Source organism: Lepus europaeus, chromosome 4, assembly GCF_033115175.1.
Source record: "Lepus europaeus isolate LE1 chromosome 4, mLepTim1.pri, whole genome shotgun sequence".
Lineage (NCBI taxonomy): Eukaryota > Metazoa > Chordata > Mammalia > Lagomorpha > Leporidae > Lepus > Lepus europaeus.
This window is the reverse complement of record NC_084830.1, coordinates 83,696,418-83,713,621: the sequence shown is the minus strand read 5'-3', so window position 1 is coordinate 83,713,621 and position 17,204 is coordinate 83,696,418.

Sequence of the window (17,204 nt, the reverse complement as noted above, 5' to 3'; positions counted from 1 at the left end):
AAGGGTGTCCCAAAGGTGACACTCCCAGGTTAAGCATTGTAAATCTCTCTTTCTTTCTTTTTTCTTTTCTTTTTTTTTGTTTCAATAGGGAAGTAATTCCGCACAGCTGAGAGGAATTGGAGGTAGTTAGCAGGCGAATGATATACCCACAGGAGCCAGAGATCTGAAGCTCTTTCCCAAGGACCACACAGGGAATCTGTGCTGCCCTCAGTGTGGGCTCAAATTCTCCTGCAGTCTCCCACTGGATTGCCAAGGTTACCAAATTGTAGCGTCTCTGGAGAGTACTCATGTGAATTCCGTGAGTTCTCTCCCCCACTGTCTCTTTTTTTCACAGTCTCAGTTCATTAGCACCACACATTCACTAGGTCCTAATCTCCTGTTATTTTACCTCCCCCCTCCCCCCGAGTCAGGTTTTTCTGCATGGCTGAGGGCAGGTGGAGCCCTGAGGTCACCCTGCTTATGACGTATGTCCAAAATGCTGCCTGCTCTTTGTCTTGCTCTCCTTTGAAAGGTGAGCATAGAGAGAGAAACTCGTTCCTGTATCGGTCACTTTTTTTTTCCTCTCTCTTCTAGGTAGCCTGGTGAACTTTTCCCCACGGCCCCACGGGGTTTCAAGCCTCATTCCCTCTAGTCTCCTCTTTCCACATTTCCGCTGGTGTCTTGGGCTATTGAGGTTCGGCTCACCTCATGTTCCAGTGCTTGTGTTTGGTTCTGCCACTGGTGTCCCGAACCATGGGCTCCCACGCTCTCCACACAGGTCCCCTGTGAATCACTAGTTCCAGAAGATTTTCTTCTGCTGTTTCTTCCCCTACTCTTCCTTGAACCTGCAGTATCTCCACTTTTATTAAACTGTCTCTTCCCGGACTATCAGTGTGCTCCCTTCCTATTCCACCATCTTGCTGTTCTCTATCTATTTTCACAACTCAGATACTCCAAAAGGTATGGATAAAGATTTAACACTCCTGAGTACAAAGCAGAAATTCTATGAAAGAAAATCATTTACAATAACAAAGGAAATTTCTGTTTCTCTTAAGACTGTTGTTGGTCAGATTTTAGAATGTGCAAACAGATGGTCAGATGTCTTCAAACAAAATAACATTGGAACAGGATGATTTACATTCCCAAATGTGAAAAGCAATAGATATGCCAAAACCTCAGAAGAATGAATTACATGGAAATGAAGCTTCAGAGCACTAAAAGAAGCAAAGATTTTGACTTTTCGTTTTCCTGATGCAGAAGACAGATGTCTGCCAACAGCTAGAAAAAGAAAGAAAGAAAGAAAGAAAGAAAGAAAGAAAGAAAGAGAAAGAGAGAGAGAGAGAGAGAGACATTGAGAAAGAAAGAAAAAGAGAAGCATATTTCAAAATAGGTGTATCATGGCTAATACCTCAGTAACATATGCATGAAAATAAAATAATCATAGCAATGACAAAAAGTATATTTACAAATTATCAGAGGAAGTTGTCTTTTTTTGCAATACATTTCCAAGAAGTGAGTAGTCTTTACTTTATTAAAATGTAGGAAAGTTAGGTAACAAGATATATTTTAGCAAGAACTTTAATAATAAAGGAAAATGATAACATCAAGTTTATTAGTATTAACATTCTAAATATGCATTTAAAAAATAATATCAGTAACTGAGAGCTTTTCAATAATCAAGTACCAATAAGATGCTATATCTTCAAAACAATAAACAAGCATAAGAGATGGTTGAAAATGTATTTTCAATGCTTTTATAATGTGATATCAACTTCATAACAGGAAAACATATATTTAAAAGTCTCACATATTTTAAGTGGCCTGTGTAATGAGTTTTATAAACGTAACTAGCACCACAGCAAGATAAGAATTATATTGCTATTCTAGAAAGTTACTTAGTGTCCCTTCCCAGTCAGTCCAACTCATCACCAGTCCTAGTTAACCACTGATGTGTTTCTCCATCATTCGAGATTATGCTTGCCATTTTCCATGTAAGAAGGCAGTATGTACTTTCGTGTCTGGCTTTTTATCCTTGCTTCATGTGTTTGAGATACACCAATACTATTGAATTTGTTCCTTTTCATTGCTGAGTGAATATCCTATTATCACAACTTGCTTACCCATTCACCTGTTTATAGTCATCAGTTGTTTCTAACTTCAGCCAATTATGAATAAAGCTGCCATGAATATTCACATACACATTTTTATGTCAACTTTTTATTTATTAATAGCTAAAATGTCTGTATTTTAATTTCTGACTGACAGACACATATTAAAAGCAGATTATTTAATAGAGGAATGGTTAACATTAAAAGAAACTGCCAGTTTTCCAAAGTGAGTGTATCATTTTACTTTCCCACTAGGAATATATGACTGTTCCAAGGCCAAGACATTTTATTACTGTTTTCAATTTCAGATATTTTAATGCATTAGTAAGACATTGCTCTGATGATGAATGATATTGAGATTCTTTTCTTGTGCCTATTAACAATTTTTAGATCTGCTTTTGAAACAGCTATTCAAATATTTTGCCCAGTGTTTTTGGATTGGTGCACTTTTTACTATGCAGTTGTGTGAGTTAAGGCTACATAGTCTTGGTCAATTATATGCATTATAGAAATTTTCTGCCATTCTATGTCTTGAGTTTTTATGTTTGTAATAAGAGTTTTCAAAAAGCAGAAGTGTTTTATTAGATAAAGTCAACTTTATTAAATTTTTCTTTAATGGTTAATGCTTTTTATCCTTTAAAAAATCTTTGCCTTCCGAAGATTGAGAAGATTTTTATCTTATATATTTTTAGAAGTTTTATCATCTAAAATGTTGCATTTAGACCTACAATTCAAGTGAATCTATACGGATGGCATGAGATAAGTATCAATATTCTTTCTTTTCTTGTTCCAAAATCACTCGTTTGAAAGTATATGCTTTAGCTACTCAATACATTGACATTTTTGGCCACAACTCTGGGCACCTTCTATGTTTCATGTATTTCTGGATCTCTAGTTTCTTCCATTGGTTTACATATCCATCGCTGTGCCAATGCCACACGGTCATAATCATTGTCTGTTTATATAATGAAATACATGTTTAACCACTGTATTTCCTCAATGACTTAAAAGAGAGTAGTGGATAAGTCTCTAGTCATGTAGGGATAGACTTGGAAACATTATCCTTAAATTACTGGACAGCTTTGGAGTTTGTGTGTGTTTCAGGGCCACCAAAATAAGCATATTCTCATGTGAGAATAGCATCTTCAGTGAAAGCACTATTAATATAGAGAGCATCAAAATATCTATAGGGGCCTGCATTGTGCCTCATGGGTTAAACTGCCCTCTTCAGCACTGGCAATCGATATGGGCTCAGGTTTTCATTCTGGCTGCTCCACTTCTGATTCAGCTCCCTGCTGATGTGCCTGGGCAAACAAGACAAATTTCTGGAAATAAAAGAACATTTAAATTTACATATTGAATATCCAAGAAAGCTGATGTGTCCTGACACATCTATTAGACGCCAAAGAGCGAGACACAAGCCTTCAGGGCATCAGGAAGAGTCTTCAGAAAGAGAAGAAAATCTTGTTGACAAAAGATGTCTTTGGAGCCATATATAAAGCAAAAAAGAGTGGATGGATATTTTGAACAAATTATGCAGAAACAAAACTACTGTTATATCCAACAAAGCTACTGATACTTACAAAGAAAGTCTATCTGATTAATCACTAACTTCTTTACAATTGCTTATGGAAAAATGCATAAATAGAAAAAACATTTTCCCATAGTTGATCGAAAAATGTCAAAGGCAAAGTTTGCGTACCTAGTGATGATATTGCCTGTCTGTCTCTGTCTATCTCTCTCTCTGCCTTTCAAATAAAATAAAAATAATTTTTATTTAAAAAAAATGGGTAGTAGATCTGTGGACATTTCTCAAAGGAAGATATACAAATAGTCAACAGGTAAGTGAAAAAAATGCTCATCATCACTAATAATTAAGGAAATGCAACATAATCACAATGAGATACTACCCGCTTCTAGTTAGATTGAAGTAACACCTTGTAATGGTATAATGCTGAGCACCCTGGACTCCGAATCCAGTGAACGCAGTTCAGATTTCAGTGAGACTTCCAAAATGTTGTGCCTGAGCAAGTGCAAACAGAGAAGCACCACACACTAATAAAATTGGATGATCCTTTATTGCTGATGGTGGAGAGGATGCTCATGCCACAAAGAATTCTTGACCCCAAAGTTCAAAGCAGCAGGGTTTATAAAGGCAAAAACCACAAGGAGGGGAATGGGAATGCATGGTTTCTAAGATCAGGGAGATTGAATGATTGCTAGGATCTGGGGAAGGGGCAAGAAGGGAAATTCATTGTTGCTAGGGTCAACCTGACCTAAGGCCTATGTGAAACTAATATCAATTTCAATCTTGACGAAAGACAAATTACAATCTTAACATTAATCTTGGTGCAGCCTATGTTTTAAGCTTGAGTGATCATGCTAGGAAGTTTATATGCTCTGCCAAGTGGGATGTAAGTGTACTGCTATCATATGATTATTGTTATTGTCTGAGTTCTAGATCACAGTTTCAGAACAGAATCTCACAGTGGGAGGTGCTTTCTCAAGATGGAGTCTCAGGTGCTCTAAACTGGAGTTCCTACTGTCAAGGTGTTACTTAAAGATTGGCTGTTATCTAAAAGAGAAAAAAACAGCAAATGCTGGTCAAAATATGGAGAAAAAGGAACACTTACATCCTGTTAGTAGAAATGTAAATTAATATAGTCATTATGGAAAACAGTATGGAGTTTCCTCAAAAAAATACAGAACTATATGAGCCACTACTGGGTACATATTCATGAGAAAGGAAATCATTATGCTGAAGAGACAGCTACACTCTTACATCTATTGTAGCACTATTCATAATAACTAATTTAAGTATCTAATTTATGAATGGATAAAGGAAATGTGTTACATATATGTGGTAGAATACTACTTAGCCATAAGACAGGAGGAAATCTTTCTACTTGCAAAAGCGTAGTGGAAGTGGAAGTCATTATGGTAAGTGAAATAAGCCAGAGCCAGCACGGTGGGGCAACATGTTAAAGCCACAGCTTGCAGCACCTGCATCCCATAGGACCACTGGTTCGAGTCCTGGCTGCTCCATTTCTGATCCAGCTTCCTGCTTATATGCCTGGTAAAGCAGAAGAGAATGCCCTAAGTCCTAGGCTTCTGCACCCATGTAGGAGACTAAAAGGAACATCCTGGTTTCTGGCTTCAGCCTGGTCTAACCTTGGCTGCTGTGGCCATTTTGGGAGTAAACCAGAAGATGAAAGATCTTTGTCTCTTATTCTGCCTTTCAAATATGTAAATGAATCTAAAGAAAGGAAGAAACAAAGAAAGAAAAATAAATGGAAGAAATAAAGAAATCTATTGCATAATCTCATAGACAGAATCTAAAAATGTTGATCTCATTGAAGTTAAAATTGTGGTTACCAGAAGCTGGTGAGAATAGAGAGGGAATAGGTTCATAAAAGGTACTGAGTTTTACTTAGGAGAAAGAAGCTCTGGTGTTAATGGTACAGCCGGATGGCTATAAATAACAACACTGTACTATATATTTCTCTAAACAAGAACTAGAAGAAAGAATTTAAAATTTTTCAACACAAAGAAAGGTTAAGTATTTGAGGGAAGAAATTTATTTACCTTTCTTTACCTTGATTGTACATCAATGTATACATGTACTGAAACATCATATGTTACCTCATAAATAAATACACATTTTATATGTCAGTTATATTTTCAGCATTCTTAAAAATATATTGGTGTACATGGAGGCTGGCACTGTGGCACAGTATGTTAATCTTCCACCTGCAGCGCTGCCATCCCATATGGGCGCCGGTTCTAATTCCAACTGCTCTTCTGATCTAGCTCTCTGCTATGGCCTGGGAAAGCAGTAGAGGATGGCCCAGGATGGGCCCCTGCAACCACGTGGGAGACCTGGAAGACGCTCCTGGCTCCTGGCTTCGGATCGGCACAGCTCCGGCCATTGTGGCCATCTGGGGAGTGAACCAGCAGATGGAAGACCTCTCTCTCTGTCTCTACCTCTCTCTATAACTGTCTTTCATATAAATCAAATAAATCTTTTTAAAAAATACATTGGTATTAAAATAAGAAAAAAGCACAATAAATTAATGAGTTCATTGATTTATATGTAGATAAGAGAAGTCAAAAGATAAAATTCAACCTTGAAAACTTAGTAGTGAAATTATAAGTAAAAAAGAAGTAAGGATAAATGGAACTGCAATAAAGCTAAAGCTTGTATATATTAAAAAAATTTTCTAAAAGAAAAAAATAAACTATAATAAGACATTATAATAAATAAAACACCATACATAAAATGTAACAAAAATGACATTATGGCGTTGTGATTAATAAAATAACCATATCAATAAAAAGTAAAATTTGAGGCTCCATTATATAAAAGAAACATACCTCTAGAAAAACAAATTAAAAAAGTAAACAAATCAAGGAATTGGCAAATATACACCTAAACATTGGAAATTTAAGGCATAATTTTAAACAGTGTAAAATTCAGATAGAAAACATAAACTGCTATAAAAAGATACTTAAAAACAACATAGTTAAGGTCTAACAATAATTAATGTCTATGTTCCAAAATAATACACAAGAGTTTTCAGAAAGCAGAAACAGCACAAGAGCAAAGAAAAACCACACACACGAAGAGTACATTTTAAAAAGCAGATATTGCGAGGCCGTAAGTTAACTGGCTGCTTGGAAAGCCAGCATCCCACTCACTGTGGCTGGTATATCCACCTCCACTTCCGATTCTGACTTCCTGCTATCGTGTACTCTGGGAGGGAGCAGATACTTGGGGGGGGGGGGGGGCTGCCACACCAGTAGATCTGGATGGAGTCCCTAGGTCCTCACTGCAGATTCGCCCAGCACCTACTATTGCACACATTTGGGGAGTGAACCATCATATGAAAAATCTCTCTCACTTTCTCTCAATCTCTCTTTCTCCCTCCATTTCAAACAAATAAAAATAAATAAATTTTATAAAACATACATCTCAGCACAATTATTTCAATCTCATACAAGGCAAACAAATCAAAAACTATAGAAAAATTAAATAAATGAGCAATAAGGCAATATATACACACGTACAAACCTACAGATATGTACATCTCTGTGTGTATATATATATATACATGAATATAAAAATAAATATTTATGTGTGTATTTAACTTCATACCTTTATTTGGGTAGCTTTTTCTGAAGCAAATATGAAATTGTCACAAATATTATATCATAAAATTAATATTTTTAAAAATTGATAACTTTTGAAAAGCAATCAGAATTTCTTTAATAACTGCTTACAATATTCTATTGGTTTATTTAATTAAAAAAGTAAATTTATAGCCTTAAATAATTATATCACTTAAAAGGAAAGAATGAAAACAAGTGAATTAAATTGCCACCTCAGAAAGCTAAAACCTGGGATCAGCACTGTGGTGTAGTAGGTTAATCTGCCATAATGGTTCGTGTCCCAGCTGTTCTACTTCCAATCCAGCTCCCTGCTACTGGCTGGGGAAAGCAGGAGAAGATGATTCAAATGTTTAGGCCCCTGCACCCATGAAGGCAACACAGACGAATCTCCTGGTTTCTGGCTTTGGCCTTTCACAGCTCTGGGACTGTTGTGGTCATTTGGGGATGAGCTGGCAGATGGAAGATACATTCTCTCTCTCTCTCTCTCTCTCTCTCTTTCTAACTCTGATTTTTGAATAAATAAATAAAAAGCTTAAAAAAGAAAATAAAAAAACTAGAGAGGAAATCAAAAGCAAATTTAGAGAACAATGATAAAGACAAAAATAAAAATTATTTTTCCCACAAAAAGATTATTATTTTTAGTACAAAAATATATGAACTAAAAATAAAACAGAAAGATCAGCAGGGAACGTAAGAAAAGGCAATGTCACAAACAATACAATAGAAAATGCCAACCTAAAAGAGCTATTAGAATTAAGAATATTTTAAATGATCAGAGATTACTCTGTATAACAATAAGTAAATAAATTTAAAATCAGAAATTAAAGTGTAGTTTCCTAGGAAAATGCAATTAACAAAATCTATTCCAAGAGATGCAGAAACAATAAAACAGATCAATTTTCATAAAAGTAATAGGTAAAAGCTCAAAGAAAAATATCAATCCTGGATAATTTCATCGGTGAATTTTAGTAAAACTCAAAAGACCAAATACTTCCAATATTATATATTTGCATTTTGTTTAAAAACTTACAAAGAAAACACCTAAGATTTAGGATATGAGTAAAATTTTGATATCTGATTTTTAGAAAGTTACCTCCAAAAAAAAAAAAAGAAATTAAAACTTTGGATTCATGTTACATTAATAGCATTGGTGGAAAAATTCTAAGTAAGATATTAATAATGAATAATGTTATCATTTTACTCTAGGAAGAACAATGATTCAATATTAGAAATTCATTAAAACCCATGATGTTAATAGATATGAAGAGAAAATGATAAATCTCCATATTAGTAAAAAGAGCTTTGATAAAATTCAACAATAGTATAAATCTCTATGTAAATTAGATTGACAGATACACATTTATTATGATACATTTTATACACCTCAGTTCCAAAGTCATCATATTTCTAAATGAGAAAACACTGTAGGTGTTCCAATCAGGGTCAGGAACAAAATAAGAACATCTACTCAAATTGCAGATATTTACTGTTTAACTGGCAGTGTTAGTTAAAATAATTAGGCAAGAGGAAATCACTAGATGCTTATTATTTGGATCTAATTATTATGGGTAGAAATAAGGTCTTTGTCTTGCAGAAGAAAAACAGTATGTGTGAAAACCCTAGAAAATCAATGATAAATGTAACTCAGCCAATTAAAGAACTCAGTCATTAAGGTGGTGGTACATAAAATAAAAATTCCAAAAAAATCAATACTTTGTATACTCAAGTCATAACCAGCCATACCACAGTACATTTCTTCTTAAAGTAGTCTCAGGATAAATATTTGGGCATGTTAGCTAAGAACTAGATTCAAGGATTTCTAAAGATATTTATACAACTGGAGAGAAAATGGAGTTCTATGAAAATGTATTGTTTAAATTTAAAATGTAGTAATAATAGATGTTTTTGGAACTCAGGTCACATGTGCATTGAGTACAGGATCTCTAATTCTAAAACAAGAATTCTTTTTCTGGGCCAGTGCCATGGCTCAATAGGCTAATCCTCTGCCTTGCGGCGCCGGCACACTGGGTTCTAGTCCCATTCGGGGCTCCGGATTCTGTCCCGGTTGCCCCTCTTCCAGGCCAGCTCTCTGCTGTGGCCCGGGATGGAAGTGGAGGATGGCCCAGGTCCTTGGGCCCTGCACCCGCATGGGAGACCAGGAGAAGCACCTGGCTTCGGGCTTCTGATGAGTGCGGTGCGCCGGCCGCAGCAGCCATTGGAGGCTGAACCAACGGCAAAGGATGACCTTTCTCTCTGTCTCTCTCTCACTGTCCACTCTGCCTGTCAAAAATAAAAAAAAAAAAGAAAGAATTCTTTTTCTGGGGAACAATATATCTATCCCTTAATTGATATTACTAGTCCCTATCATGAAAATCTATTGAAAATGTTCTGATGTTTTTCAAATATTACCTACTAGCGACTAATACTGTGAGTAACTTGCCTTTTCAAAGCCTTATAAATTTTTCATGCTGAAAATTTCTGTTCCACACATACTTTTATCACTATCGGTTGTAACACATCTTCACAGAGTATTAAAAAATTACGTTGCTAAAATATTTACAACATTTGAGAATATCTTTGAAGATTTTACTGTATCTTTGTGATGCAGACTTCCTAAAGACTAATTCTTCAGTCCCTCAGATTTGAGTGACTCCTTGAATATGCAGTGACAATTCATATAAAAGCCACCACACAATCACAATACAGAGCGACTCTGTTACTAGAAGATCTCCCATGTTTGGCTGTGCCCTGAAATTCACACAATCATCTCTAATCCCGAGCAACAACCTCTATTTCTACAATTTCGGAATTTTTAAAATGTTCTAGGTAAAGGAATCATTAAGCAGGTGATCTTTTGAGATGTATTTTCACATTGAATAATACCCTTGAGATAATTCAGGTTGTTGAGTCGATCAACAGGATGTTCATTTTGATCATTTAAGAAAATTCATGTATTTGTTTGAGATGCATAGAGTGACAAAGTAGAGAGGGAGGAAGAGAAGAAGGAAGAGAGGAAGTGAACCTCTCATTCACTGTTTCATTCCCCAAATGGCCTCAACAGCCAAGTCTGCGAGGGCTGAAGGCAGGAGTCAGGAAGTGCATCAGAGTCTCCAACATGGGAGGAAGGGACCCAAGTATTTGGATTATTCTCAGGTGCATCCCCAAGTGCATTAGCATAGAGCTGTATCTGAAGCGGAGTGGCCAGGACTCCAACCAACATTCTGATCTAGGATGCTGGTTGCAGCTTAGCACATTGCGTTACAACACAAGCCCTCATTTTGATTGTTAAAATTTCACGTGGCTGTACCATAGTTTAACAATTGAGAGGCATTTTGGCTGTTGCCAGTGTTTAGCCATTACAAATAAGTTTGCTATGAAAAATTGTGTGTGGGTTTTCTCTGGATTTAAAGGAACTATAATGTAAGGGTTCTTGTATATTTAGTTTTTTAAGAAACTGCCAATGGGGAGAGTGCTGTGGCACAGCAGTTTAACCACCTGGCCTGAAGCGCCAGCATCCCATATGGGCGCCGGGTCTAGTCCCAGCTGCTCCTCTTCAGATCCAGCTCTCTGCTATGGCCTGGGAAAACAGGAGAAGATGGCCCAAGTTCTTGGGTCCCTGCACCCACGTGGGAGACCTGAAAGAAGCTCCTGGCTCCTGGCTTTGGATTGGCACAGCTCTGGCCATTGCAGCCATCTGGAGAGGGAACCAGCAGATGAAAGACCTCTCTCTCTCTCTGTCTCTACCTCTCTCTAACTCTTTCAAATAAATAAAATAAATCTTTTAAAAAAAAAGAAAGAAACTGCCAAGATACTTCCTAAAGTGAGTGTATACCATTTTACAAATGAAGCAGCAATGTATGAGAGATTGAGCCTTGCCACACGTTGACCAGCATTTGCTGCTATTGCTCTTTCTGTTTTTGCTGCTCTAACCACTGCACTGTGATATCTCACTGTCCACTTTGTTCTGCATGTCCCAGTGACTATGCTGAACATCTTTCCGTGTGACTGTCTGCCATCCAAGTATCCTCTTCAATGAAGTCTCTTCTTAGTTTTCACCGTGTTCTAATTGGATTGTTTGTTTTTTACTTTTAAGTTTTAAGTCCTTTTCATGATATGTGATGTTCAAATATTTTCTTCCAGTCCACAAACTGGCTTTTCATTCTCTTCATGAAGTCTTCTGGAGAGCAAAATTTTTTTTTAATTTTTATGAATATTAATTTACTAATTTTGCTACTTTGTAGATTGTACTTATAATGTCACAGCTAAAACCCTTCATCAAACCGTAGGTCCCAAAATATTTTATCCTATGTTTTTGGCTGAAAGATTAATGATTTTATATTGCATATTTAAATCTGAGATTTTAAGGCCAACTGTTATTCATGGATTTCAAAAAGTATTTGCACAAAATTAAACTATTTTTATTTAATTTTTGTAAATATTTTGAAGTAGCTTTATATACATAAATAAGGATATATGTGCATACATACAGTGTTTGTGCACATAAATTCAATTTCATTTATGGTTATTGGATTATTCAGATTATCTATTTTTATTGGGTGAATTACAATAATTTCTACTTTTTTTTTTCTTTCTTTTCTTTATTTTTTGACAGGCAAAGATAGACAGTGGGAGATAGAGAGAGAGAGAGAGAGAGAGAGAGAGTGAGAGAGAGAGAAAGGTCTTCCTTTTCCATTGGTTCACCCCACAATGGCCGCTGCAGCAGGCGTGCTGTGGCCGGCGCACTGCGCCGATCCTAAGCCAGGAGCCAGGGGCTTCCTCCTGGTCTCCCATGCAGGAGCAGGGCCCAAGGACTTGGACCATCCTCCACTGCCTTCCCGGGCCATAGCAGAGAGCTGGACTGGAAGAGGAGCAACCAGGACAGAATCCAGCACCCCAACTGGGACTAGAACCCAGGGTGCCAGCACCGCAGGTGGAGGATTAACCAAGTAAGCCACGGTGCTGGCCATAATCTATACTTTTAAGGAATTAATTATTCCATGTCATTCTAATTGTCTAATGAGTATGTTTAAAGTTGTTTACATGTCTCAAACAGTAAATAACTGCTGAAATTTGTCAAAGTTAATGGGTATTTATTTTACTATTCTTGTAACTTTTCTTAGGTTTAAAATTGTTTAAATTAAACATTGGGAGGAAATACAAGTACCAAACTAAAATTTCTGATCTGAAATAAAGTTAAAGCAACAATGAGCTGGGTAACTCTTCTGAAAACTATTGTTTGCTGAATCTTGTATTACTAACAAAAAGCCAGAATATACTTGTCTGCAGTTTAAGCATAGTAAGAAATAAGGTACCAAGCATGGCCAAAAGGTAGACCTCAATAATTTTAGTGCCAATCACATTAGTGTTCTAGGTGAAGTTGTTCTTACTTTACACTGATTTTCTAAAACACCAGAACTTTAAAAGTAACAGAAATAGTTTTAAAGTATGATTTGCCATTAAATAAAATTTTACTCTTGCAGTAAGAAAAATCTTAAATAATGTATTGCTAGAACTTGAAAAGATACAGTGCATATGAAACCAGGTTTGCATCACATCTCTAGCCAATATTTAAATTTTTTACTTTGAATGTTACTTGTAACTTCTCTAGCTAAGTCAAATCAACAAGCAAATATGTATCATGTGTTTTCATTTCCAGGAAATGATCATATTCTCTATACAGTTCACTTTTCAATTAATCATATAGTTACATTTCCTTGTTTTTATATTAATTGTCATGTATCTGTTGGATGACAACCGTATTTCTGTTTGAGTTGGTCCTCCATTTGTATAGCATACTCTTTAAGATCATAGACCATGCTTCCTGTATTTTTTTTTCTCTCCCAGTGATTTTTCATATGACAAGCCTTTAAAAAATACTTGTTATTTAAAAAACTGATCATTTATTTGTATATGTGAGTCACATTATTCATATTTTATTTTTTCAATTTTTTATTTATATAAAATGAACAAATTTCATGAATTTCATGTATACAGATTTAGGAGCATGGTAGAACTTTCAACCCTACCCTCCTTTCCACCTACGCTCCCAACTCCTCCATCCTTTCTCATTTCTTTTAATTTTCACAATGACATATATTCAGTTTATTCTATAATCATTATCTTAACCCTCCATGAAGTAAAGAATTCAGCAAATAGTAAAAAAAAAAAATCACAGTTCCTCAACAGTAAAGTCTTTTAAAAATCAAATCTCAAAATGTCAATTCTGCTCCTATACACTAGATTTCTTGCATTCTATTATTTGCTATAAATCAAGGAAATCATGATATTTGTCTTTTTGAAACTGGCTTCTTTCACTAAGTATAATGGTTTCTTGTTGGTTGATTATAAATTATAACTACACCTTTATATCTTTGTGGAGTGTCAGAGCTGTATCAGATTACATCTCCATTTCTATAATCACACTACATTTCAAGAACTAATCCCTCTTAAAATATTTTGTTGACCAGTTATAAGACAATAAAAAAAGGAGGTTAGGTTTTTTTATGTCATACATTTATTTTTTTTTTAAAGACATTCCAGAAAGGGAAGACATATATATTAAATTCATTAGGAAAGAAGACATCCCTGGGTAAGATTGCATGTCATATTTTCTGTAAAATGAAAGCAAAGAGTTAACAATAGAGGAAATTTCCTGCAATAGAACTTAACCATATACTATAATAAAACTTCTCCCTCAAAATGTTAAGTTCAAGATAAAAAATTAGACCAACAAAAACTATTGTTACTACAATTGGGAAAGAAAAAAATTGAACAATATTAAAAAGATAAACTCTACAGGGGTAGAGGTGTGAAGAGCCCATTCCAGACACTAAGACAAAGCTAAACTAACTTTTAGAGAATATTATCATTGTATCTGTTGCCTTATAGTGACAATTGTCTTCCCCTATGGGTTAGTACTCTGTAGCTAGTTTTACAGATGCTTAGGGACTACATTTATTAGCCTAAGTGACATATGCATCAATATAAAAGATTGCTATGAAAATTAAAATTTCAAATTCTTTTTTTTTAAGATTTATTTTATTTATTTGAAATTGTTACAAGAGAGAGGTAGAGACAGAGAGAGAGGTCTCCCATCCACTGGTTCACTCCCCAGATGGCTAAAATGGCCGGAGCTGCGCTGATCGGAAGCCAGGAGCCAGGAGCTCTTCTGGGTCTTCCATAAGGGTGCAGGGACACAAGGACTTTGGCCATCCTCCACTACTTTTCCAGGCCATAGCAGAGAGCTGGATTGGAAGTGGAGCAGCCCAGACTCGAACCGGAGCTCATATGGGATGCTTGCATTGCAGGCAGCAGCTATACCTGCTATGCCACAGCACCGGCCAAAATCTCAAAATTTTGTAACAATTCAAGAAAGCAAGTTTTTTTTTTTTTTAAATTCAACTATCATTCCCCATTTCCCCGTTTTCCCATCCACATTTGACCAAACTAACAAACACTCGAAAGTATAGTAGAATACTGTGTTGGAAATTCTATGTGCAGCTGACATATTCCCACAGTAATGCATAGCCCCTTATTAGAAATTCTTTTGTGAAACTGTCCCGGAGAACACAAGTTAAAAAGAAGTTCCAGGAGCACAAGTGTGCTTGGGCCTACACTTAGGGAAATAACCAAGTACTCTATCACAGCAGCCTGCTTCTTCCAATTCACATCAGAACTGATGATCTGATGACTTGTGACCTGATTCCCCAGACTGAAATAATGAGGCCTCCCTCAGTGTCAAGCTAATTGCTTGCCTCCCTTTACTTCAACCAAGTTCAGTAAAATTATTCTCTTGCCTTTGAGTGACCATGAATCAATCCAGGTTACTGGGATACCTTGCCCAGTTAAGATTGTTTCACAATGAAGTCCTAGGGTTCTTGTTGTAGGAAGAGGATTTTTGTATTAGGGAAATAAAAAAACTGACTTTACCAGTAAGGAAAATGGATGTTCATCATGAGAAACAAGATGTCACCTTCTTGATCAAAGCACTCCAATATAAACGTTGGAACTTTGAGAGCTGATGGAACTCTTGGAATGTCTGCAGGTGCCAGAAGGTATAGCACATGTGTCCCTCCCATGAAACCAGTACCTTGTTTTGACTCCATAAATATCCTCATGAACACCAGCATCAAAAGACATATGTCTGATGTAAAATGTGCAACTGGATGCCTCCACGCAGACACTATTATTCTCCTAAATGTGATCCCTGCATGTGTTGGACTGAAAAGAAGTATTTTTAAGAGATCAATGCTATCCCTGAAAATCCCTGGCTCCCACTCCAGCCCGGGAAAATTGAGTGAGAGAACCACCCTGAGTATGGATAGGAATATTAGAGAGAAAGAATATATATATATATATATATATATATATGTGTGTGTGTGTGTGTGTGTGTGTACATATATTTATACTACATATAATACTATATATAATACTATATATTATGTAATATTATTATATAATATATAATATATAATACTAGAGAATATTCTGAGTGACAAGTGACAACCATGGGGAATCACCTGGGAAGTTTCTCATAAGTGGTGCCTGCATGAAGTGAGCACCATATGGAGAAAGAAGGTATAGATTTCCACCACACAAGCTCTACTACTTGGGGTGATTGGGATGTGGGGCAAATTTCACAGTCTATTAAAGCTTCAGGCTGGCACCGTGGCTCAATAGGCTAATCCTCCGCCTGCGGTGCCAGCACACCAGGTTCTAGTCCCGGTCAGGGTGCCGGATTCTGTCCCAGTTGCCCCTCTTCCAGGCCAGCTCTCTGCTGTGGCCCGGGAGTGCAGTGGAGGATGGCCCAGGTCCTTGGGCCCTGCACCTGCATGGGAGACCAGGAGAAGCACCTGGTTCCTGCCTTTGGATCAGTGCAGCGGCCATTGCAGGGTGAACCAATGGCAAAGGAAAACCTTTCTTTCTGTCTCTCTCTCTCACTGACCACTCAGCCTGTCAAAAAAAAAAAAAAAAAAAAAAAAACTTCAGCTTCATTGCTCATAAAATGGAACACTAGAATATTCCCTGAGATATGCATGAGAGTTTGTGTTTCATAGGTATCCAGTGGAAAGTGCTTAGTGTCTAGCATATATATATATATATATATGTGCATATATATATATATGCATATTCCAGAAGTGCTGGCTATGTTTATTGCATTCTTATTATTATTATTAAAGAGACTAGAGTTGATATAATTAATGTCGTATCAAGGGATGATTTGACATGTACTGCAATGAAAGTAAGGACAATCTGAGTGGGGAAATGAGTTTATCTCAGTGTTTGGAAAGATAGGACCAATTATGAGCATTGTAAGGCATAATCCAGTAAGTTGGACATTTCTACTTGCTAGTTTGATAGTTGGCATGAGACCAGTAGCAGATGAAGAACTTAATAAATGTAAGCTTTAAACAAGTTACACATACCGCACAATCTAAAGGAAAGATTATCCCAGCTCACTCATCTGAAACCATAGCCATGTCTAGCACCATTTTTTCTGCTTCTTAGCAGAAAATCCTTTTCCAGCCACATGTGATACAGCAAGCTCTCAATGTGAGTACAGTCTTTTAAAAGAAACTAATTCAATAAGAAAAAATAAATTTGCTCTTAATTATTTCAATAACTAATGATTCATTTCACAGGATGAGGAGATAAATTTTTTTCTGGTTTAACACAATATTTGTTACTTAAAAAAAAACTCAATTTGGTTTAAAGAATGAAACTAATAGGATAATTTACTCTGTCATTGCAGACAAGTGGTAACCACAAGTCACCAAATGAATATTGCATTTTAGAAATTATTCAATATCAGATTTTTACTGCACAAAACATCTATTCAGTTGACCTTTAAATTTTATTGTTATTTTTCTCCCACTCCTTTTCAGATGAGCTTTATACAGTATTGTTCTATACACATTTTTTTCTAAAATATAATTGACGTTTATTTTC